Source organism: Lycorma delicatula, chromosome 10, assembly GCF_047948215.1.
Source record: "Lycorma delicatula isolate Av1 chromosome 10, ASM4794821v1, whole genome shotgun sequence".
In the NCBI taxonomy this organism is placed as follows: Eukaryota; Metazoa; Arthropoda; class Insecta; order Hemiptera; family Fulgoridae; genus Lycorma; species Lycorma delicatula.
The window spans coordinates 94,148,320-94,175,451 of record NC_134464.1 but is presented as its reverse complement, the minus strand read 5'-3'; positions in this window follow the sequence as shown (position 1 = coordinate 94,175,451).

Below are 27,132 nucleotides of genomic sequence, written 5' to 3'. Positions count from 1 at the left end.
TTTCACCTTTTACTATTACTCTGGATCTAAAGTGTTCTTTAACATCATTAACTGTTAGTTCTATGTAATGATTAAAAAGTAATGGGGATAGGGAACATCCTTGTCAGACTCCCTTTCTTATTATGGTTTCTTTCTTATGTTCTTCAATTATTAATGTTGCTGTTTGGTTCCTAAAATGTTAGCAATCGTTCTTCTATCTCGGTATTTGAATGCTAATTTTTTTTAAATGCTGAACGTTTTATTCCAGTCTACATTATCAAATGCCTTTTCTAGGTCTATAAATGCCAAGTATATTGGTTTGTTTTTCTTTAATCTTCCTTCTACTATTAATCTGAACCCTTAAACTGCTTCCCTTGTCACTATACTTTTTCTGAAACCAAATTGGTCTTCTCCTAACACTTCTTCCACTCTCCTGTCAATTCATCTGTACAGAATGCTAGTAAAGATGTTTTATGCACGAGCAGTCAAGCTGATTGTTCTCTATTCTTCACATTTATCTTCTCCTTCTTTCTTTGGTATCATTTCAATAATACTCTTTTTGAAGTGTGACAGACTTCTCCTTTTTCGTAAATTAAATGTTACACACCAGTTTGCATAATCTATCGCTTCCTCACCAGCACTTCGTAGTAATTGTGCAGTTATCCTGACTATTCCAGGATCCTTTCTGTCATTCAAATCTTTTAATGCTCTCTTAAATTCAGATCTCAGTATTGATTCTCCCCTTTCATCCTCTTTGACTTCCACTTCTTCCTCTATAACACCATTTTCTAATTAATTTCCTCCGTATAACTCTTCAATATATTCCACCCACCTATTGACTTTGCCTTTTGTATTATAAGTCGGTGTACTGTCTTTGTTTAACACATTATTTGATTTTAATTTATGTACCCCAAAATTTTCCTTAACTTTCCTGTATGCTCCATCTATTTTACCAATGTTCATTTCTCTTTCCACTTCTGGTCACTTTTCTTTAATCCACACTTCTTTCACTAGTTTGCACTTCCTGTTTATAGTATTTCTTACTAAAAATTATCTAAATTTTAACACTAGTATAAGTTTAAAATGTCAAAAATAATAAATTAACTTATTCAAAAAAATAAAAATTAAATGGATAATGGCTTACATTAGCGTAAATTGCTAATACAAGGGGATGGTTAAACCTGGAAAAGTCTCTAACAGTGAATGACTAAATAAAATTTAGGTAAAAATGATTTACTTAATACTAATCACTACTTAATTTATAAAACAGTTCGAAAGTAATAAAATTACTTTGTCATAAGCCTAAAAATAAAATCTACATATTTAACTAATTGTTAGACACTTATTTAACATAAAATAAAAGTACAAACTATGCTAAAACTTATCCGGTTTGACCGGAAGGTCAGACAAAAGATATAACGCTATTGTTGTCTGGACTGGGCGTCCTAATGGTATGTTGGTGACGACACTGGAAATGTTACTCAGGTATACACACACAACACAGAGCACTAGAAAACACATCCCTTCATAACCACTGCTAGACAGAGATTCCATTTTATGTGTAGAAGACAAGTTGTATTGTTAATGTTAAATCAGTGTTACTGTTGTTTTTTCTAATCATTTACAATAGAAAATTATTGTAGACTTCACTAATTAAAGTGCTTTCCGTATCCAGTTAAAGAATTATATATTACCTAAATAATATTTTGTGAAATATCATAAAACAATAACATAGTAATGTAATAAGAAAAAGTACAAAACTATTGATGATAAAAATAGTTTTAATTATAAAGAAGGTAAAGTAGAAGTAAAATTATAATTAAATACCTCTAAGTTACATTTACTTGTTGCTAAAGTAGCTATCATTGCTGTCAGACAATTTCCTCCAAGTGAATCACGTAAAACTGTCGTCATCATTGAATTACGATATGGTATATGAGTACGATTTTTTTCTCCCAAAGCAATGATAACTTGTTCTAAGTAATGTAATGATAAATTTATATGCCGTGCTTCTACGATGGTTGTTTGTGAATTCTGCTGGGTTTTAGAAATTCTCTCAGAGCTAGTAAACCAAATTTATCAATTAGTAACATGTGTGTGCATTTATATATATATATACACACACACATAACTATTCAACTTAAAAGAAGCCCAATCACACTTAGTATAGTCTATAAGTAATAGTTTATTGGTAAACACTTGCATAATAATTTATAGAAGTTGTTGAAAATGATGTCCATCCACTTCTATGCAGTTGCCAACATATTTGACCACATTCATGGCTACTCTTGTTAGCTGTATCCTGTCTACCAATTTTTTTTTAAGTAGCTCTACAGAAAGATGTCTGGACTAGTCAGAGCAGAGGATCTTGGTGATCACAATCCTTTAGAAATGATTCTTCCACTGAAAAAATCCTGTAGCATCTTCATAGTAGAGGGAGCTATATGTCAAGTGGCACTGTTCTGTTGCAACCACTCTCATCCTTTTGCAATAAGGCTATGAACAATTGCATAATTTCATTGTAGATGGGTCAGCATCCACAGTTTTAAAAAAAAAAACAAGGGTCCTGTTATTCATCGGCTTGAAATCACACACCTATATGCCTATTATTTTTTTTTGTTGTAGGGGAGATTCATAAAAAATGAGCAGATTTTCAGTACCAATGTCAGGTTCAGTAGTTCTGAGTATAAAAGTACCCACCAAGTGAAACCATGCTTCATCTGTGAAAAACACTTGATCTAAAATGTCAATGTTCTAATGAAGTGTTAATGAAGTTTTCAAATCATTGACAGTAATGAATATTTTTAGCATAATCAGTATCAGTTAGCTCATGGAAAACCTGTATTCGATAGGGATAACATTTCAGCGTTCTCTTCACTGCAATGTGAGCTGAACCTAGTGAAATGTTCTGTTCCCGGCTTAGTCTACGCAAAGATTTGAGGAGATCTTATAACTGCCACTTTAATGTCCTGTACAACTTTGTGTCGTGTTAAACCTGTGTCGTGCATATTTCTAGTTTAACACTGAACCTGTTTCGCAAAATTTTTTAATTAACTTTTGAATAAAACTTTTCACTGGTGCTTCCTTTTCAAATTTATCCCTGAACTTTCACCAACATGCAACATGAGATTTCATCTCAAAATAAGTTTCCATTGTGAATACATGATGTTCTTCAACAATTAACTGCATTTTAACAAACAACAACATACAATTATGCAACCTTGTTCAAAAGTCAATCCTAAACGCAGACTGCCATTACTCAAAAAAGCAGACAATAAACAGTCCTCCTCACTCCAGCTCCAACTGTACCATTATCTTCCTCATTATTTTACTCACTTCACACCAATATATGCATTTTAACAAAAATATGCATTTAGTATAAACTGAGTGATATGGGCTCTTTTAAGTTGAATACCCACAGGGTGTTAAACTTATATTTGCATATACTATAAAAATACTATTATATATATTTAAAATAACTACAAATTAATTGACACAGTGGTCAGTATGTTGAATTTTTTGAATTTTCACAAGGTTGTATATATATTTAATATTTCTTTATATATTAATGTTAAATATTAATTATTACTGGTGTATGAAGAAGGATGTAACACTTAGAAAAAGGGTTTACAACATATGTATGGATAATTTTTACTTTTTTGTATCATTATTCTTCTTATCAATGAAATTGTATGAGTGTTTGATGGTTGCAAGTATCAGTTGAAATAACCTTTGCATTCACTAATGTTATTTTAGTATCCATTTCTTTACGCTCTACGGCATTTTCTAAGAATTAACATGTTTTTATTTTGGAGATTTATTTTCACATATTAATGCTTTAAACATGTTAAAGACAAATCAGTCTCATTTAATAGAAATTTTACTAGTTTGCAATACCCAATAAATCAATAATAAATATGATTTATATAATTTCTTTGAGAAAGTATACAATCAAATATGTCTAGGCTAACAATCACTGTTGACTAAAACTTTCTTGAGAACGTGTTTAATTCACTCACACAGAACATTTTTAGGAAGTTATTGACACAAATAACAATAGTTTTCAGAATTACAAAAAAGATTAAAATTACATCTTACCACATATGCTTTGTTCATGAATTGAAAGGACCAGACAATGAAAAATATTTACAGTACTGTTATTAATTGTTATCTTTTGTTGGTTTTTTATCTACTCTCCAACATTAATAATTGCTAATTCAGTGATTGCTTTAAAAACATGGTGTCAAAAGTTTATTAACTAAATCCTCAGTTAATTCTGATGATTGAACAAATAAATGGAAATTCAACAAAATGCCACTATGTCATACTGAAACATGGGCATGTAAGAATATTTTGGTTGTTGGATGATCTCAAAGAACTTGTATATCATCAAATACAACATCAATATCATTTTATTTTTTTTGCAGTTATTTAAAGATTCTAGTTTCTTGGTTTTTCCCCAAAAAAATTAGTTCAGTATTTGATGAACCAAAAACTAATACTGAAACTGAAATTTCAGACATAAATGAACTGGTATTATAAAAATGCCTATAAATATCATGAAACATGCATTCATGAAAAAAATCTGCTTCGATATAAGTTAAATGACTTTCAAATATAAAACTGAAGGGATGTGATGACTAATATTTTCATAATTTTAATTTCTAAAATACTCTGTTCTATGTAACATTAAAGTAATATTTGTCCTTTAATTGCTGTATATTCCTCACAGAAAAATGCAAAGTATAAAATTTGAAGTCATCAAAAATTGCAATAGTTTCTATTTAAAAGTATATAAAGCTATTTTTATTTATTCAGTTTAGTCTTTACTGATGGGAAAAGAAAAAAAATCTTGCAATTTTTTATCATTTTTAGAATATATAATTTTCCAGAATAACCTTAAACATCAATCTACATCTTTAGTACTTGATAAAATATTTATATTTTAATTTTAAAAATCTAGGTAAAATGCTTAATTTTCATCATATTGTTTAATGACATTTTTCTTACAGTTTTATGGTTTAAAAATTTTTAATTTTTTAAACATAATTATGTCTCATGTTGAAATACTATTTTGCTGTTAACATATAAAAATATTTGTATCATTATTGTACTTAATTCTGTAGAATTTTTGATTGCAATGTTTAATTAAAAGAAAAACAGTCATCTTTATGGTTGTGAAAACTATTATAAAAAATATAATTATTATGTGAATGAAAATTTTTATGTTACTGGTGAGACAGAAATACATTGATAATTGATATATAAATTTTATTTTATTTATTAAAATTTTTAAATATTTATAATAAGTAGTTAATTTCTTAATCTTCTTTAATTATACTGCTATATAATTACTATATTATCTTAGATTTTCAGTATTTGGCTTTGAAAAAAAATCGATTTCAAAATCAATTACAGTAGCCCATTGAGCTGGTCTAGTGATTAACTCACCACTACATATCAGTTTAACAACTGACTTTTGAAGTCGAAGGTTCTAAGGTTTGCATCCTAGTAAAACCTAGTTGCTTTTATACAAATTTGAATACTAGACAGTGGATACCAGTTTACTTTGGTGGTTGGGGTTCTATTAACCACATGTCTCAGAGATTGTCGGCCTGAGTCTGTACAAGACTACACCTCATTTACATGTCACATATATTACCTCACATCATTTGGCCATGGAGGGGGGGTTACATACTGCTCACTAGTTGAACAGATTGCAATGTTCACATTAGGAAAGTAAAAAAAGAATCAATTACAGTGAAATCAATATGAAAAATACAAATATATTTAATAAATAAGATCAGTTAATATTTTAATATAATTATTAAAATAATAACTATAAAAAATACAGTTATGTTCTTTAACTAATAATGTTTTACAATTGTTTTCAGTAAGTATTATAATGTTTTGTTGGTGTAAAAAATAGTTATATATATGTATATATATATATATAAATAAGAAAACCAAATCAATTTGATGCAATGATTTTTTTATATTAGCATTTACTAATACAGTAAATCAATGAAACAGTTAAAGAAGACGACTTTTATTATATAATTACTCATATATAAAATCTTTCACCTGGGAAGTTCGGAATTCAAAACCCCAATCATACACTTAAATAATGATTGTATGACTGTAATTGTATGTAAGCTAATTGCTGCTTAGAGAATAAATAACTAAAATATTAATGAAAAAAACACACAAAACAATGGTTTATAATTAAAAATTGTACTTGGTTGAGCTGAAACTTCACCATTTTAAAGTATCTTTTAATAAATAAATAAATAAATAAATATGTAAAATTAATTCTTTTTGTAGCTCTAAATACTTTGATATTTAAAAAAAAAATCTGCTAAATAATGCTACTTTAATTAAATTAATGATGTTTTAACTTACCCTGCAAGATCAATTATATGTAATTTTGATTTACAAACTTTTGATGAATTTTTAATTTTTATTGTTAGGTACACAGTTAAAATACAATGAGATCTTGATGAATATTGGTTTAGTGTGGTTATACTTTCACTTCTGTAATATAAATATAATGATTATTATTGTACATTTTTATTCCTCAATTACATTGTGTTAATGGAAGTATATTATTTTCTACTTTATTATTTATTTAGAATAAATATTTGAGGAAACAATAAGATTACTAATTAAAACTTTTCCTTGGAAAAAAAGTTGTAGATTTAATATACATTCCACCCCATAATAAAACCAAGAAACCTGACAGTGAACTGATAGCTTTGTGAGAGTTTAGTATCAATGACATTGTCTCTTGATGATTTTTTAGGGTTTCTTATTCATTTTAATTAATACAAAAAAAACATTCTGAACAACCTAAAACTTAAAATATAATTTGTTTATTGTTTGTTTATATTTATATTTAAAGTTATACATTTAATCTATTTTATATATATATTAAAAAAAAAAAAAAAAAAAACAATTTAACTTAACCTTATTAAAAAGTAAAAGATAAATTTATAATTTAGTTTTACAATTTTCTTCTAAATTTTAACTTAATGTCAATGGCAAATTAAAAATAGTTTTTAAGAACTTACTAACCTTTAATTTGACACAACTTACAAATATAAAAATTAAAAAAAAATATAACATTATCTTCTAGTTTTAATTTTTATTTAATAGGCAGTTTAAAAAAAAATATACGTTTATTTTATTTTATATTTTTATTTAAAATATGAGTAGTCATATAAAAAACACTATCTGTATGAAAAAAAAACCATGCACAAAAGAAAAGAAATTAATTTCCGTAAAAATTTAAGAAAATAATGCAGAGAAATGACAGACGACTACTATCAAGTATGAACTAAAGTTTTCTAAAATCCTACAACATATACTATATTTTTACTTTATTCTTAAGTAAAAATATTATTTTTCCAAGTAATATGCTTGGTTTTTTGTTTAAAAATACTTAAAATATCAAGCTATATATAACTTTCTACTATACATAATTCAATAATAAGCAATGATGATGACCAAAAAAAGGAAAAAAATTCTTCACATCAATGTATTTTATGTTTGTAAAATTTTCCTCTTAAGTTATCTGAAAAAACTTAGAAGATACCAAAGAATATTTTGCTACAAAAAAATTCATTAATATCAGTCTGTCTGTAAAAAATAAGTCTTGAAAATGAGAAAAACCCAATTTAGTTAAATAAATAGTACTCCTTCTTTTTTTTAAACTTGATTATAAAGTCTAATTACTTGAATTATTTTATTTAGACTACATTAATTTATTTACAAAAATAATTTTACTATTAATATTTATTTTAGTGGGTTGAGTTTAAATGTAGGATTTACCTTATACTTTCCCCTGATCGATACATTGATATAAATTCATCATAATTTCTAACATTATGTATAGATAAATTTTTTAATTGAATTTCACCATCCTCGTCCTCTTGGAGTATAATTCTTCTGAAAATTATTGAAATAAAATAAATATTAGCATTTTATTAAAATCTCACAATTGTAAACCACAACAACCCACCTACAGTGTTTTTTTGCAGACCTTTCTGTAATTTTTTATTAATTTGGTCATTGATAAGTTTCTTTTTTTTTAACCTCTGGGACCACCGTTAGGTATTGCTTGATGAGATGAATGACAACAATTAGCATGTGAAAATGTCATGCCTGACTGGGATTCAAACCCAGAACCACTGGATGAAAAGCCGAGATGCTACCACTTATGCCAAGAAGGTCAGCATTGCTACCCTGGTTTTAACTTTATCTTCATTCTTATTCTTCTGTTATTTCTATTCCTTAGTATTTAATATACCTGATTACACTAGTCAACAAATTTAACTTTTTTTAAGTAACATTGATGAAAATAGTTGTATTTAAAGTATTTTGTGGCCCTAAATTTGAGAATCATATGCAAAATACTATTAAATGTATAGTTTTTTGTTACAGGGGTTGAGAGTTTGACTAAAAACAAAAGATAACATACATTATTTTTGCAGTGTAACATATATTCAATAAAAAACATATTTTCATCTAAAACGTGTTAAATTTAATTAAAGACATTTTATTAAGGATCACGTGCAATAAAAAATATTAAACATTACATAAAGGTACCATATAGTGACAAAATTTCATTTTTCTTTTGTATCCAGTAAAATCTTCTTTTCTTTTTAAAAAACACCAATAGTCGCCCATCGCAGATGGATCCCAGGATCCCTGGTATTGAGTTTCCATTATTCTGATGTCCTGGTGAAATCTCTCTCCTCGTTCATCACTGCACCCAAATTTTTCAGAAAAGATCCAAATACAGAGTACAAAAAATACATTTTTAAGGACATGCAACGTTCTAGTAATTCACAGAATTTTAATAATTTTAGTAATTCACGGGCTTTATAGTTCTTATTACCCAGAAATTCCTTCACTACTAGTTTGGCAATTTCAAGTTACCAATTCTTTCATTAAATGTTTCTTTAAAAAAGGGATCACTAAAAAATTTCCTTATTTGAGGTCCAATAAAGATGACTTCTTTTTTAGTTTTGCATCACTTAACTGGGAAAATAGTTCTTTTAGGTACTTGAAACCATTACCTTCTTTGTCCATAGTTATAACAAAGTTTTTCATTAATCCAAGCTTAATATGGAGAGATGAGAGAAGCACCATTTTTGGATTGAGAGGAGCATACTTTATATTTCAAATACCTGGTTCAAAAGAAGTTCTATGACGCCAACCTTCCTTAACAAAACTTTTCTGTGTTACCTGACTGTTCTATAGGCATAAAAAACAAAAATACTTTGTAAAACCCCCTTGAAACCTTAGCAATTATACCTATCATTTTTAAATCCCACTGATACTGTTCATATTTAACTTAATTTAGTAAGGCAGCCAAGTTATCATAGTTTTTTTTCATTGTCACTGAATAGGCTAACTTGGACATAATGTTGTCCAAGTTTAAAGGCACTCAATTGACCCACCAGGTTTGTCTAGTGGTGAACGTGTCTTCACAAATCAGCTGATTTTGAAGTCGAGAGTTCCAACGTTCAAATCCTAGTAAAGGCAGTTACTTTTATATGGATTTGAATACTAGATACCAGTGTTCTTTGATGGTTAGGTTTCAATTAACCATCCATGCATCTCAGAAATGGTTGACCTGAGACTGTACAAGACTACATTTCATTTAGTCACACATATCATCCTCATTCATCCTCTGAAGTAATACCTGATGGTGATTTCCTAGAGGCTAAATAAGAAAAAAACCGGTTTGTCTGGTTGTGAGGAATGTGCCTTAGCGCTGAAGGTAAATTTGGATACCCAATTTCTCAGGTGATGTTCTCATATACTACGCACAGTACAAAACAATGACCTAAACAAAAGTTACTTGGACTGGAAGTGGACACCTCATGGTGACCTTGGATTAGTCCTTGATCAATTATTTCAACGTTAACACGATTTTTTCAAACTGATTGACCTATTTTTGATCTCATCAATGAAAAGCGAAAAAATTTTACATTGAAATGTAAGATCACATATATAACCTTGAAACCTATTTGAAAGGTATATGGCTAATCATCAGAGAAAATGTTGCTCAGGTCCAGCCAGGTCATTTCATTCTTATTCCACATCACTTTCTCACAGACTATTAGAAAGGACATAAAACTGACTTTACAGAAGTTGTGGTGATAGGAGGGAGACATTCGACGGTGACCTTGGCTATGACATTCAGGGCTCCATTGGATGTTGTTCTAAGGTTATCGAGGTTTTTCAAATGGAATTATCTTTTTCGACAGCACCAATGGAAAGAATAAAAGATGTCACATCGACATAGTTCAATTTAGTCATGACATTTTATGCTATGTTTGTTTTATTTTTTCCAGTGTTTTATTTTGAATTCATGATTCAGGAGTTAATCGCATATGACATCTGATTAACACAATTTGTTGAATTTTGAAGACAGTACCAGATAGTAATTGTCTCCTCACAACTTAGAAAATAGTGATTGTAAATACATGGGAAAAAATCTACAACCCGTCTAACACTATCTCTGTTGGTTAGCTCTGTGTATGATTTTCAAAAGCGTTCCAAGGTCATACATATATGTAATCATATATTCAATATAAAATTTTCCGCTGCTTTCACTGGTGGGGCTGAAAATGGGTTATTCCATGCGAAGAAATCTGTTAACCTTGAAATAAGTAAAAGTCAAATCCAAGGAAACATGAAGTGTCCCCCTTCAGTTTGAGTAACTTTTGTTTAAGTCTTTTTTTGTACTGTGCATAGTTTACAAGAAAATCTGGGGATTAAAATGAAACAACCTACATAAAAAGTAAGTAAACACAAAAAGAGCATTTTCATTAAGGTTATAAAAATCATGTCAACCAGTGTTGTAGCACCTAAACAAACTAACTTCTCTGATAGTTGTGAGCATACTTGTCATGCCTAAGAAGCAGGGTCTTGGCATGATATTTAACCACTCTGAATGTTAGATTGTCCTTTCTCACTATGCAACAACTTTTTCATGCCACCTATCCTTTCTCCTTTGTATTAGTTTAAGGATATAAATCTGTTGTAATTCATACATTATGGCCTTAGCAGGCCTGACCTTATGATTCATACTAAGTCGATAAGTTTCTGTTACCGGTATGTTTGTGTATATATAAAATAAATTGAAGAATGCAAGTATGAAGTTGAAGAGTATGAACTGTGCTCATGTATTATTATGAGTTAGTTATCATAAGTTTAGCTACTTTATATGCAGCGAGTTGGATAATAATTTTAAAATGTTATCATGTTTCACCATGCTAATCAAAGAAACAATTTATTAAAGATGTTATCATGATATTGGTTGGGAGCATTCTATCTTTTCTTCATCTTTTTTTTACCTTACAAGGTAATACTCTTTGGGAAATCCCTGGTCTTGTTGAATAATTAGATTATATGAGATGCAGTTTTCCACCCTTCCCTGAATACCCTACTGTAGTAATTATTACAGCGCATTAAATGAATTTCAAAATGTTAATAGTTCATGTATCTTAAGCATAATGTTTTATAAAACAAAATTTGTTTTATACATTAGTTGGTTTCATTAACAAATAATGAAGTAATTCTATTGTTATTTATTACAATGTAAGTTTATAATTTCTTATATATTCATTAACCTCATGAAACGGTTAGCACTTTTGTTAGCTAGATGATACTTCTTCAGTGTTAAATTTATTCAAATTCAAATTGAAGTGTAATTATTTTAGATTTATCGATTCATAATTTGATTTATCACTTACGAGTGTAAATTACTCATTAAGATTCTGTTACTAGGGCTATCTACTCTGATAAATCTAAGAATAAACCAAATAAATTGTTGCTTAAATGTAATCAATAGGTTACTGCATAATATACCTTACAAAAATAAATCATATAAATTAATTACTTGTTTCACTTTAATATTAAGAAGTTTGATTACTTACTCATCAATGTCTTGATTAAATAAATCACGTCCAATTTCGTTATAGATTTCAAGAAAAGATATATCAACTTTACATTCGTCATTAATTCTCTGTAAAATATATTTTACTTTGATAAATTAGTCCTTACTTTGGTTATTAAAACATGTAACTTAAAATAAAAAAATTATTTTTCTGAGTGTGGTGACTATGTTATGTCCATATTATTTTCAACAGAAAGGTGTATTGTTTTGTTAACTATAAATGTAAAGGCATTTAATGAATTGCCTTATCATACCAATCAATTTAAAGTATCAGAGGTTGAAGCATTACTAGTCAGAAGTGAATTTTTTCAAAGTAATAGTTCTTATTTTAATAATGATCATCATTTTCTGAGGTTTTTTCTTTTGTTTGGCTATGTATCATTTGCATATTGGAGGTTTTGCATACTGTTTTGTAATTGTATACTATATTCATTAAAAATGGCAATGGAACATCACCTCACTTTTTCCTTAGCAAGTGTGACATGTAGTAGTATTTTTGATTGCACTTATGTCTATTTTTGAGAGGTGATTGGTGTCTCAGATAATGTCATTTACGATTGTTGTTTTCTTTAATAAAAATAAATTTGTTTTGTAGGTAATGAAGAAGTTGTTTTCAATTTTTGTGTATTTATAAAAATAATTAAATTTTAAATATATTTTATACTCGTAGACTGATAATTGATTAGTTTAGACTAAGATACATAGCAATTATCCACTTTAAAATGTCTCAACAATACAAATGTGATGTTTTAGAGTTATGGGTCAGGAACCACTTTTCTCTCATTAACCACTAATGCTAAATAGTATATTTAGATTCATTTTGGATATACATTAATCCCTGAGTTTGTTAAAATATATGAATAACAACTCTGAGAAAATACACTCAACTAGAGAAACTGAATACAGTAGAACCTTCAGATCAAAAATAAGATGTAAAAACTATTTATACACAAAATTCTCATTACCAGACAAAGATAATGCTCCTGGACTATTTAAAGTGAACTGCTGTGATTGCACAGTGTTCTGCACTGGAAGAACAGCAACAAAGAGCATCATCAATTTTTACTAATCATTTCATAAGCACAAATCACAAATCCACTAACATTAACAATAAACTTCATATTCTACATGTACAAAAAACTAAAATCTAACACACTCTAGTGATATATACCCAAACACTTAATTGCAATGTATTCCTTAATCACATTCTAGATATATATCTTCTCAATAATAAAAAAATCATCAGCACTAACTTTATCTCATACCTACCTAAGAAAGTACACCACTTTTTCTGCAAAAAGTGAAAAAGAATTAAGAGCTTTTAAAACATATGCCAAATAAATTTAATGTGTGGAAATTAAATTTATTATAAAAAAAAAGGATTGGAATAGTTTGGATTAAATTATGAGCCTGTGTTTGTTTCAGTTAAAATATCAGTTGGTTTTTATGATAAAATTTGAGATTGTATCCTATTATCTTCCTACTTATGAAGTAGACATTACCTGTAACTGATATTAAACTATGAGGAAAATTACATATTCTCCAAAATTCAATGCATGTAGTCTTGTTTTGTAGAGCAATCTACAGTAGAAATAACTTTTCCTTTAAAAGGTATGATTATAAATGTTATATTTTCTTCAGAAATTAAAAAACCAGCAGCATGAGATTAGGCTCAACTTTTCTGAGGACAAATTTACTCATGCCTAATGCAATGGCAAGAAAAATTTAGTTAAATCATAGAATTAAATTGTCACACTGCTGTTTGATATAAAAAAACATAGATCAGTAATATGTAGGAGCTTGTTGAGGGAAAAGATGCCTAATATCCAGAGTAATTGTAAACAAAATTAATTGTCGACTATGCAGAGGACACCTTGAAACACTCTTTTGAGTAGAATTCTTGTTTTAATTTTTCAATCCCTCCTTTGGTAGATGTACTCTATGTTGCTATCTCCTGTAAAGAGAGAAGGCTTATTCTAGTTAAGGTGCAAAATTAGACCAAAATAATCCTGTCTCTAAGTAATAGTCGAAGTTTAAATTTGCTGGTTAATGAGCTACAACAGGGGTCTCCAAACCTTTTAGCCTAAGGGTCACACTGACTCCTCCATTTAGTCCCAAGGGCCACGACCTAGCTAGTTCATCGTATCAACATACTGTAATTTTGAATTACTAGCAAATTTTCGTTTCGGAACTAGCCGGCGAGTGAGATATCTATGACGCAGGGCACGGGGTTGGACTCCGATCTCTTTCCGATTTTGTTTGCTACTTACGGGCAAGCATCAAGAACATTTCATTGCGGCGGAGATAGCCGATGCGTGTGCTGTACGTTACGTATTGTTACAGCTATTTACGACCGTGCTAAATTTGTAGTAGTGACATCTTGCGGAGAGTAGAGAAGTTAATTGGAGGACGTGGCAATGCTACAGTAGTACAGCGCCATCTTGTAATGAGCGGCGGTATTACGAAAAAACGTCAATTATGCTTGGTTAGTCGAAGTACAGTGAGAAATATAGTGAGGTAGTGTGTTTTATGACTATATTTTCTTAGTGAAAATACAGTTTGTTTAATTTTATTGAAAGTGTCCCTGGCCAATGTGGCATCCTCGGGAACGAACGGGCCGATGAAGCTGCCAAGAGAGTTGCAATAAATGGCATCCGAGGACAATTGACATATGAGAGAGACTGCATGAGATCGGTCCTTGTAAAATTACAGGCTCAGCGGAATAGGTTCTGGCTGCTGAGTCCTCCTGCGGTATTACATAAAATCCGGGAGAATGTGCTGGAGAAACCTCTTTTCTCGAGCAACAGAAGAGACCAAGTCATCTTAATTCGGCTAAGGATTGGACACACCAGGGTTACCCGCGCTCATCTGTTTGGCTCTCCACAGAAGATCTGTGAGGCTTGCAAGGTCAAATGGTCCGTGCAGCATCTATTCTTTGATTACCCAATCTTTGGAACCATCCGACAAAACTTAAACCTGGGTTCAGATATGAAATTTCTATTAAACCTTTAAGAAGGTATAAAACGTCTGTTGCGGTTCCTCTCCTACAGTAGAATGAATACAATTTAGTGGGTTTTGTCTGATTTATGTATTTTAGTAGTTGTTTATTTTTGTTGTTTTATGTTACACTACATGATAGTGTTACTTTAGTCGCTAATGACTGTAATTGTTGATCCGACTGTAAATAAAAGCTTTAAAAAAAAGTGTTTTAAAGATAAATCCCGTGCATTTTGTTTACTTAGAACCTCCTCTCTTAGTAATATTAATTGAAATTTTTATTTGAAGTTACGTACGTTCGTTTTGTGCGGATTTTTTAAATATGGAAAAGTAACGAAAGATAGATAGTGACTGCAGAACATTTAAACAGCAATGGAAATATCAATATTTCGTGACTAGTCAATTAATAAGGCTATGTGTATAATTTGCAATGAAACAATAACAATTCTAAAAAAATACAATGTAAAATGTCATTTTGAGACTAAAAATTCTCAGAATTACTCAAAATTTATTTTTCTAAACCTACGGTTAGAAAATATGAATCTTTGAAACGCCTGTTGAAATCTCAGCAATTGTCGTTTAAGAAAGTAAATTCTGAACACGAAGCAGCAGCAACTCGTGCTAGTTTCCGCGTATTTCATTCAATAGCGAAACATACGAAATCATTTACTAACAGCGAATTAATTAGGATTACTTGATTACAGCAGCAGAAGAAATACGCCCAGAAAAAGCTAATTTATTTAAACACATCAGTTTGTCGGCAACTATTGCGGCTCGAAGAGCAGATGATATTGCAGAAAATATGATAAAACTCAATCGTCTGATAAAAATCGACACTTAGAGTGGTTCTCTCTGGCCCTGAATGAGTCAAAAGATGTTTCAGATACTGCTCAGGTGTTACTTTCTATTCGAGGTGTAGATAAAAATTACGGAAATGTATGAAGATCTCGACGTTCTTAGCGTTCACGGCACAACCGATGGAGAAGAGTTTTAAAGGGGTTGAAAACGATTCAGAAAAACAATCATCGGTGGAAAAATTTGAAACGCATCACTACTGATGGTGGAAAAAACATGTGTGGAAAAAATACAGGTGTCGTTGCTCTCGAATCAAAGGCCGTAGAAAATGACGGTGATTCAAGACCATTAATCGTACATTAAATCATTCATCGACAGTCTTTGTGCGGAAAATTGGATATGTCAAAGTTTTGAAGCCAGTCGTTTCAGCTGTTAATTATCACAGATCACAGTTCAATCGTCGTAAATTCCGATAGTTTATTGAAGAGAGTGGAGAAAATGACTTACCACACTAAACTACATAAGTGCGCTTAGCTGCGGTAAAGTTCTTACGCGATTATCGAAATTTTCGAAAAGAGAGGAACGTCCTCTGGCTGAGTTAGAAAACAATGAGTGGTTATGGAAGTTATCATTTTATACAGAATTAACTAAACATATGAATGACCTTAATTTAAAATAACAAGGACAAAACTAGCTTCGGCCTGATTTACACTCTCATATTAAGTCCTTTCGACAAAAAATTGTCTTATTTCAATCTCACATTTTAATAGACGCCAAACATTCACTCGGCAAACTGACACTGCATTTCTGGTAGATTTTTCAATTGAAGGTTTGGGCGCTTTAAAAATAAATTTTGAGTCTCGTTTTTCAGATTTTGATGCAATCGCAAACGATATCGAGATTTTTCAAAATCCTTTTAACTTCGATTTTTAGAAACCCTTGACCCAGAACTTCAAATGAAAACGATTAATTTGCAGCGTAGCGATATATTTAAAGTCATCATTGTTGTTATTTTATAAGAGTCTTCAACTCACACAGTTCGATCAGTACATAAATTTGTTCGTGGCTATTTTCCGCTTTCGGCATTACTTATCTATGTGTAAAAACATTCTCCAAAATGAAATATACAAAAAAAATATTTATATATCCAAATTAACCGATTAGCATTTGAAGTCTCTGTTGATAATTTCCACTAGTAAACTTGATCCACAACTGCAAACAATTATCGGTGGAAAGTTACAGCTACATAAATTTCATTAATCATAATTATATTGTTTTAATTTCAATATGTGAATTACCTACGTATGTCACTTATTGCATGTTCTTAGGATAAATCTCATATCATTAATTACAGGTAAAACGTTCAATTTCATTAAGCATCAGTTATTGTGTTTCTTAACCGGTCGTTAAATAAAAACATCCGATTATTATTTTCTATGATTTACTTACATTGTAAATTTTACAATGTAATCGGCCCGCTATGGCGGGTCGGATACCGGAATGTCCGTGGGCCGGATTGGTGGTGCTCTCCGGCCGGTGTCGGCCCACAAACACCGCTTTCATATCTTCTGGGTGGTGACTTCTGGTGGGATATTTTACGTATTATGCAACTCTTCATTAATTCCAGTAATGCTCTCAGAATTAATGAATCGCATCAATTATATTTGAACAATCTGAATTGAAATTTTAACACCGAGAGCTAAGTTTATCGTAGTAAATGAAATAACACAGAATTAATAAAGAATAGCATTCTGGATGGAAATACACATTTTAGGTTGTAGCTTATAAACTTTTATAACGTAAATGCAATATCAGCGTAAACTGAAATCCTACCGCCGGGTATTAAAATCTTAATCGAATAAGCTTCAGAGATATTCTACGGGTAAAAACATTTACAATCACGATTCATATCTTTGAATGAGAATTGTATTGTTACGAGTTCCCGGTCCTGTTATAATGTGATAATGCATGTGCAATTTCTAAGCAAGCGATTAAATGTTTTAAAGTATTTGAAATATTAATTTATCAGGAACTTTTGAATACGATTCTACGGATGAGATAAATAGCTGATAAATTGGATAGGAATTAATCCCTGAGTACGTATGGTATGTATGCATTATATATAAACAGATTATTTTGGATATAACTACGTGGAATACTCTGTGGATAAGAAAGGAACCTCTAATATTTGTTTGGAAGAATCAAAATGTCTTAAAAATAATTAAACGGTGGGAAAATAATTGAACAAAGTAGCCTCATAAAAAGAAGACAAGTAATTACAATCAATAAAATAAAACGGGGCTACTATATGAAATATTAATAACATGTAGGGAAAAATTGTGTAGGCAGGCCACGTTTGGAATATGTAAAACAAATTGTTAGGGATGTAGGATGTAGAGGGTAGACTGAAATGAAACGACTAGCACTAGATAGGGATTCTTGGAGAGCTGCATCAAACCAGTCAAATGACTGAAGACAAAAAAAAAAAAATAACACGTATAAAGATTTTTTGGCCGATTAAACAAATTTAATTGGTAAAATGAGCGACTGGATTTTTATGTTTATTATTTTGTTCTGCATAATTCCAGTTAGTTATCATTCGTGACACAACATTCATAAATAATTTGTTTATGAAACAAATGAGTAAGCTACGTATTTTTTGTTTGTTCATTCTTGTGGAATAGTTATTTCAACTGAAAACAAATCTATCTATTTAATATTTATTTAAAATTTGTATTAATTTTGAAACTGTAATTCCATGCTTCACACACGCGCGCGCGTACACACACACACACACACAATATATATATATATATATAAAAAAATAATAAAAATAAAAAAAATTTATAAAACTTCAAAACCAAAAGACTTTATTTGAATTATAACTTCTGAAAACTTTCATAAGTAAAATGAACACAAAGTGAATTCTTTTGGAAGAAAAATTTGTGGGGGAAGGGATTGAATTTGATACTTCCCCGTGGGTTTTGATCTTAAAATTGAATTAAATATTTTAGAATTTATTGTAAAAAACAAAAAAAAGGTCGGTATTGTAAAACACAGTTTTTTACGTTTGACATATAATAACTTCATTAAATTGCCAGCAAACGAATAAAATTTTGCAACAAAATTTGTAGAAAATTTAATCCTGAAAATCGAACTACTGAACACGAGTTTAAAAATTTATTTTTATTAAAAACAAAATATACCAAAACCAGGCAGAAAAATACCGTATTATAATTTTAAATTAAAACAAGAATCATCTTTCTGATCACCTACTTTAGCATTAAGTTTTACTTCAATAGATTTGTATTAATTCATTAATAGTGCATGTGCGCGCGCGCGTGTTTATGAGCTTGTGCACTACTGATTGTGGAGTTTTCCTGATTTTCAGGTTTTTTTAACATAGAACTGGGGTAGTTTAAAAAGAGAAGCTCATGAATGTCTTAAGTTGACGCAGCAACATAAAAAGTTTTATGAAGTTATCTACTAGTATATTAAGAATATTTTGTCCTGGTTAGCGCATAAATCATATGAGGAATCTACTTGTAAAGGAGCACCTTCAGAAATGACAGAATGCATTAAGGGAAAAAGGTAACAAAAGCAGAAAGGATTGAACTCTATATAAAAAATAAATTCATGAATTAATAGTAAATTAAATATGCAAAGGTACAAATAAATTTATAAAATGATAAAATAAATAATTCAGAAGCTATTAATTAAAAATATTTAATCATATCTCCGTGGCAGAGTGGTGTAGTGCACGCACACACACACACACACACACACACACACACACACACACACACACACACACACACAAACACTTTAAAGTTTTAGTGTAATTTCATCAATCAAAAAATAAACTATTTGTATGGATTTGAAAAATCTTTTTTTAATTAACACTATTAAAAAAAAACATTAACTGTTTAATATTGCTTGTTTAAAATAATATTTTGTAATTTTAATTTAAATAAGTTACGAGAAAAGATCTTTGAAATGGCTTAATAATTTATTAAAAATAGCGATAAAACTTATTAATTAAGGCCCTTTGAATGTTTTTGGAAGTTTCTTTGTAGATTTATAAAAAAACAGTTTTGTTGTTTGATTTGATAGGGCTGGTTTTTTTTAAAGCAAAGATTACATTTTTGTAAGTGTTCAAACATTTAAATGAATTGTTATTTTTATATCTTATAACCATGATATCCATGAATTTAATCGGATTTGGGTAAAATGAGCACCAAATGATTGAACTCGATTCAATATTCGCAAACATTTCTATTACCTTCTTTATACTTTAATTAATTTTTTTTGATAAGTAACACAAGACTATGTTACCACTGTGGACCTGTTCAGTTCCATTTAATATAGAACAGTAGTTTAATTAGCAACCCTTACACTGTAACAAAATCATTACCGCATAGTAATCAGTGATTTTGGGCAAAATTATGCTTTTTACTACTTTTAAATACATTTGTCACTTCATTAATGTGAGATTTTATGGCTTTATTTTTATAAATATCTTAAACTATAATTATTTGAATATTTTGTAGTACAATACTCACTCCTCCTATTTCTTTAAATATTGCTCGTAAAGAACGATGTACGATTGCCTGTGATTCATCATCGTAAAAATTTCCAGAGATTGTGAATGTTTTTCCACTTCCTGTCTGTTTTCAAAAAATAAAATTGAATTAGACGTTGAACCGTGCAGTTAAATCAAGAATATGATTTTGTACTGTTAGTTTGAGAATACTTCTCTGAAATATCTATGTAATAGATGTCACAAAACAAATTTTGAATAATTTTTATTAAAAAAGTATAGAATATTTTATTCATAAAAGAATTATTCACAAATGTTTATTATAGATCAGATGAACTGCTAGAAACTCTCACCTGTACATGTAGACTTATTACTAATGCCTGTATTTACTTCTCAGATCAACAATTTTCAGTACATTCCATGTAATATTAAAATCAGACTACAAAAACATAATATAATGCATTATTAGAATGCTGGAATGTATGAAGAAACAAAAATATTAAAATTATTGTTAGCTATTGCAATAAAAATTAATTTTTATCATTTTCTGACTGCTTTAAATTATTCTTTGTAATTTACAAAATTTCAATTTTACAAGAAATTTTAATTCATAAATTACTTCATGATGGCTTATGTATTTATCTTATATCAACAATACTTTTTATTACACTGTACATTATTTACATTGTATATATAAATAAAGCCATAAAGTAATTGATAACAAAAAATATTTTCTAATTAAATGATGATTAATAATATGTATTACTATACTTCTTCATTGCTTTTACAAAATTTTTCATTAGTCCTAGCTTGATATGGTGAGGGGGTAAAAATACTTTTTTTTGGGTTCAGCTAAGAGCTCGTGAATAATATTTTTCCAATTTGGAGTTAAGTTGTGTCGTTTCTTCCACTTTTGGTAACATAATGTTTATCCCTAGCTCAGCTGTCTCATTCGCAAAGAAAACACATGTACTTAGTATGACCTAACTGCATGCCTAACAAAGTAGCTATAACTTTCAAATCTCCACATATGTTCCAGCTATGTTTTTTACAGTTTTTTTTTTTTTCTAGAACGTCTTTCATCACATCGTATGTCTCTTTCAAATTAATACCGTAAGCAATTGGTATCAAAGGATATTTGTTACCGTTGTTTAGTAGAACCACTTTTACACTATACTCTGATGAATCTAAGAAAAGGCGCCAGTCCTGAGGTTTATGAAGCTGTCCTAAGTGCAACATAAGCTCATCAATATTTGTGCAATAAACCAAAAACTTTGATCAAAAAAAGTTCTTTTTGTCAGGTTCGAAAGCCTTTAATTTCTTTTTCCTGTTTAGCCTCCGGTAATTACCTTTCAGATAATAGTTCAGAGGATGAATGAGGATGATATGTATGAGTGTAAATGAAGTGTAGTCTTGTACAATCTCAGTTCAACCACTCCTGAGATGTGCGGTTAATTGAAACTCAACCGACAAAGAACACAGATATCCACGACCTAGTACTCAAATCCATGTAAAAATAACTTACTTTACTAGGACTTGAATGCTGGAACTCTCGACTATCAAATGAGCTGATTTGGGAAGACGCGTTCACCACTAGACCAAGCCGATGGGTTCCAGGTTCAAAAGCCTGAAATTTTTGTACTTTTTTGAAGTAAATCCCAACCTTGCAGTCTTGATCCTAACGGTTCAGCTTGATTTTTTGATAAATTTAAATCCCTAACCAAGTCATTTAATTCACCTTGTGGTATTAAAATGTGTTTTATTGGTAGATAATTCAAAATCAAAATCATTGTTGTCTTCTTCAGTACTGATTCTTCATCGCTGCTTTCGAAACATACATTCTCAGGTGGCTCAGGAACTGGAATAATTTCACAGTAAGGAACAGGCCTGATTGGAGATTGCAATGAAGAATATTTTACAGTATGTTTACATTTTTTAGAAATTCCGGACACACTTGTAAACAAAAGTAACAATCAGTTACATGATCCTTTGGTTCATGCCAAACCTAGGTACACAAAATAGCAAAGGCCTTCCATGTATCTTTCAGCCATCCTCTTAAATATACAGAACAATTAGTGCATACTATATGAGGAGCCCACATCTTATCCTGATATGCAAATATGTACAAATATGCTTTATTAATTAAAGGTGTAATGTTTTTTCTATTTGATTTTTTGGTAAACTCACCACATACATAACAAAAGGCATCCACATCATTTTACACAATTTCGAGGCATTATGACACTGCACTGTTAACAAACTTAAGACAGGAATAAGACTGAACAAAATTAATTCATTCCTAAATCCATTGCTTAATACAAACAACACAGCTGCTTTCAGTTACATGTTTTGACCTGTACATACACGATTAATTTTGTCCATGAAGGCTCACTCTTCAGTATTAGATATGATGTCATAATATGTGACTATGATATGATTTAATTCTTTGTCTAGTATTGTTTATTTATGGCTTACAAATTATGTTAACAAGTTAAACAATAGAAAATGAGCTAAAAAATGTAATATAGGAGCTTAAAATGCTAACTATACATTGAAAAATGAAAAAAAAATCCTTTAATTAAAATGTAAACATTTTTCAAAAATGGAGGGTAATAAAAAGATTCTGAGTTCATATTCATTATCAATATCAAAAAATAGATTAAAATCATGTATCACATATTAGGAAACAAATATTATGTTTATCAGTGTAATGTAAGTAATACATAAGAGGAGCTTGTAATAAGAAACAGTCCTAATCTAAATACTTGTAGGGGACAACTGGCATGAAGAAACTAAGTATAAAGATTGATAAAAAATAAATATTTTCAAGAATTAAAACATATATTTTTTACTTTACTTATTTATATTTACACATCGCTGGCTTCTCAGTTATTTATCACAACAATCACAATTATGAAGCCTTAATTTTAAACTTCAAACTAGCACCAAATAGTTTTTGTGGTTAGTTGTTTATTTAAGTACTGGTTTTTTTAGATATCCTTTATTTCTTCTTTTTTTTAAACTTCAGAGAAAAAGTGGTCTTGTATGAAATATTTTTAAAGTAAAATAATTCACTATTTTGAGTGTTATTTATACTATTCATTTCTATCTTTATTTTCCTGTTTAGTTTCTGGAACCACCATAAGGTATTACTTCTGAGGGTAATATGTATGAATGAAGTGTAGTCTTGTGTAGTCTTAAGTTGACCATTCCTGAGATGTGTGGTTAATTGAAACTCAACCCCAAATAACACTGATATCTATCAGTGATTCAATCAGCTGATTTGCGATGACAAAAATCAGCTGATTTGCGATGAGTTCACTATGACACCATCCCAATGGGTTATATTATTCATTTGTGTGACATACAAATATGAATAATGCATTGATTGTATTTATTCATCTTTAGATTTTAGTATATTTTGTACCATTAATTTTGTGATCAATATTCCAGTTTAGTATTATCACAATATTTTTAATATTTAAATATATGTTTTGTTGCGATAAAAAATATTTTACGTACTTGTTTCAGTGTTATTTTCAGAAATCTTTTTTACATGTTTAGATTATTTCATCCGCTCACACAGTTTTAGTTTTTATTTTAATCATTATTAAAATAGAATGGTAGAATTAGTATTGTATTGAAATAAGTACACAGTATGACATGCAGTTTTAGTTTTTTTATCTGTGTACTAAATCTAAAGATTTAACATTACATTTTCATATTTTATACACATTTTGATTATGAGTGAGATGTGACTACAGTAGTAGTCACGTGTATACACACGCATACAGGTGATTCATGGAAAATGTTACAAATTTCCAGGACATGTTCTACTAGTGAAAATAAAGAAGAAAGTTTATATAAACAAAGGTATGCTTTTTTAAAGAGTGTCAGCTGGCAAAATATTTTACCGTGATTTCTGGACCTTCAGTAAAATTAAGCCAGGCTGTAATTCTTGAAATCCATATTAAGGGTAAATCAATTGGTTTTTTTTTATGAAAGCTGAACTGAACAACTGAAAAAAATTGGTCTTAGAACTGTTTGTTTATTTATTGTTTATTTTTTAAAAATATTTAATTTTTTTTGTTATATTGAAAAATTTGTTTTAATACATGGTTAAAATCTGCCACATTTTGTATGTTTTGTTTTTAATAAACTTTAGAATTCTTATGTTTTTTATTTAGTTTCTATTGACTGTATTCATACCATTTTGTTCAGAATAAAATTTTCTACTAGTTTTGTTTAAAACCTTTGGGTTTTTATTACCTACTTAACAAAGTTATTGTACGCTAAACATAAAATACTATGTTTTACCCTAGATGTCTCAAAAACGACTAAAATTTCAGTAATGGGACCCCTATCTTTTTAAAGTTTTCAGTTTAGATTTCATGTAAAACCATTAAATTTACGTCTTAATTTGGGTCCCAAAAATTACAGTCTTGTTTACTTTTACCTAAGGTCTAGAAATCAAGTGAAATCTTTCATCAGCCAACACTAGCTAACAACGCGTTTCTGAACCTATGTTTATATGAATGAAATTTCTTCTTTGTTTTCAGCAGTAGAACATGTCCTGAAAGTTTGTTACATTCTTAAATTTAAAATTAAAAATTTATTTCAATAATAATTTTTCAAATATACAAATAAACATACAAAGTTCCATTCCCTGGAAATAGCTAGAGCAACATATAACCTCAAGTGCCAAAGGTAAATGAGTATTAAAATATAGCCTAATCTAAATATAATTAATCTAAAATTTGTCAAATCGAGTCTAGTTGTTAATAATCATTGTATATAAGGCGGTTTGTGGTTCGATTCATCAACAGTAGTACAAAACTTTGATCATATTGTAAATTTTGAACACTATTTTTTATTTTATTCATTCTATGTTAATTTTATTCATTCTAATTTAGAGAAACACTAGTGTCCTGAATACTGGCAATCCATTTCTTCATCTCTTTAATGAAGATATTTTCAACAATTATACCTTTTAACAGTTATACTATTGTCTAACATGTTATAAATTTTAGGTCCTAAATAGACAAATGATTTTCGAAACTGTTCTTTAAATGTAACCAGGATTTGTTTATTTTCTACATTTATGCTTCTTGTATTGTACACATTATTTATTTTATAATCTTTACATCAATTGAAAAATATTCTTAATACTTTATATATGTATAAATTTTTTACAGGTAAAATAATCAGTTTTTGAAAACTTAGAGATGAGTTGAAACTGCTTTAGAAATCCATAATTCTAATTATTCTTTTTTGTGCTATTTCCACACTTGTTAACTGAGATTTAGAAGTGCCTGCCCAACATTCTATTCCAAACTCAAGTCTAGATTTAGAATTTCATTCTATCTCTCTCTGTGTGTGCATGCAATGTGTGTGCTTGAATTACTACAGAATCTATTAAAAACAATATATCTATGAAAATTTGTCCCTTCGTATAGTATTTTAAATAAAATAAACAATCTTGACTTTTTATGAAAAAAATTTTGTTAATTAGTAATAGTAATTTAAGTAATTACTATTACTGGAGAGCTGCATCAAACCAGTCAAATGACTGAAGACAAAAAAAAGAAAAAATTACTTAAATTGTCATCAAATTGTAATTTCCTTTATCATTAATTGAAAAGTTCTATTTCAGAGTTCATAACAAATTCATTAATTTGTTTGTTGTTTGTTGAAAAAAAACCAAAAAAAAACGTAACTTTATTTTATTGAAAAGTATGCAACCATACAATTATTTTTGTTAAATTAATTAAAATGGACTCTTGTATGGAAAAAAAATATTAAAATCTATAAGTTGAAATTGAATATTTTCATGTTTTAAAAAATCCAAGCGAGAGTTGGTTTATATGTAAACATGCACGTGTGACAGAAAGATGGAGATATGTATAACTAAATTGATCTCTCTATCTTACCATCATTGATGGTTATCAATTATTCCTTCCTCAATTGCCGATTATGAAATAAATGGAATCGTGCTTTAATTTGTGTGTTCTGATTGATTTATACTTAAAGAAATATTAATTGGATTTTATCTTTGTCATCTTGATATGATTCTTTTCCAAACTGATAGTTTTTTTTTATGTTTAAATCTTACTTTCACTTTGCTAGGGTTAGTTTAGATTAATAAAATATAAATAAATTAATGATTACTATTATATATAGGCAACAGCATAAGCTGTTTGCCTGCTGACTTAATATAATATTGTCAGTGCATGGATGTGTTTTTTTCTTCTTTTTTTAAAATAATAAATAATGGAATTAAAATAATAAAAAATGTCTTTAAAATAGTCAGATTTTTAATCAAGCTAAAATCATAAAAATTGTGTATTACCTTTTCTACTCCATCATAATTATAATATAATTACAGATTAACTTACTTGACCGTAAGCAAATATTGTTCCATTATAGCCTTGAAGTACCCTGCAAAATTAAAAGGTTATGATAAATTTTATTTGTATAAAATAACAGAAAAAAAATGATAAAACAATATTGTTAATTTGATTATTTTGAACTGAAGATAACTTTAATTGTTACATTTGTGTTAATCTAAATGCTGTCAATTATATAACTTACTTTTCATTACAAAAAAACAAAAAACAAACATAGACTGCAGTTTATCTAATTGAGCAGCCAAACTACAGTAGTGAATTTTTAGTTTATCATATTACACTGGAAATATTTCATGTTTTCATGACAGTTGTGGGTGACTTAGGGACTATTTTAATACTGATAATTTTAAACTTTAATTTATTTGCTGGGGACAAATACTCTAATTTAAATTATTTATTATTTACTTATTTTCAATAAAATTAATTTTAGAGTGATTGGAATA